This window comes from Schistocerca gregaria, chromosome 5 (assembly GCF_023897955.1).
Source record: "Schistocerca gregaria isolate iqSchGreg1 chromosome 5, iqSchGreg1.2, whole genome shotgun sequence".
Classification (NCBI taxonomy): Eukaryota; Metazoa; Arthropoda; class Insecta; order Orthoptera; family Acrididae; genus Schistocerca; species Schistocerca gregaria.
In genome coordinates this window covers 440,391,923-440,392,532 of record NC_064924.1, presented here as the reverse complement: position 1 = coordinate 440,392,532, position 610 = coordinate 440,391,923, and the positions used below count along the sequence as shown (strand labels likewise).

Sequence of the window (610 nt, the reverse complement as noted above, 5' to 3'; positions counted from 1 at the left end):
TTTAGTTTTTATTGCCGTTACAAATATACCGGTCATTTTTGAAACACCCTGTATATAGTTAAAGGCTACCCAGCCATTGACATTCGTCTGTGCGGATGCGGACAGATTGCCCAAACTCTTACGGGAATCGCCAAAGCGTGCGCAAGTAATGAGTGAATGGGCAAATGTATATAAGGTACATTACATAGGTAGAACTGTGGGCAGTTGGGAATGTGAGACTCACTGGAAGCGTGCAAGCGATAAGTCCCTGCAGGCGCTGTTCATCTGTGCCCTCCGTGGCTCAGATGGAGAGAGCGTCTGCCATGTAAGCAGGAGATCCCGGGTTCGAGTCCCGGTCGGGGCACACATTTTCAGCTGTCCACATCGAGGTATATCAACATCACCTATGAGCAGCTGAAGGTTTCAGTTATCATTTATATATCCAGTAAATAATTGAGGAAGTAGGTTGCAAGTGCTACTCCGAGATGAAGAGGAGAGGAATTCGTGCCGGGCCGCATCAAACCAGTCGGAAGACTGATGACAAAATAAATAAATAAATAAAAATCGCTAACTTATGGTTTCTTTCACCTGAGTGTAGTGCGGTATCGTAAGGTTATGGTGTTCACCGTGC

At 45.9% G+C, this 610-nt stretch overlaps 1 non-coding gene across 1 annotated transcript; it reads left to right on the top strand.

Annotated features, from left to right (window-relative positions):
- The first annotated feature begins 268 nt into the window (after positions 1–268).
- Positions 269–343, top strand: Trnat-ugu (transfer RNA threonine (anticodon UGU)). Its single transcript has one exon. It is a non-coding gene; the product is annotated as a tRNA-Thr (tRNA).
- The last annotated feature ends 267 nt before the right edge of the window (positions 344–610 follow it).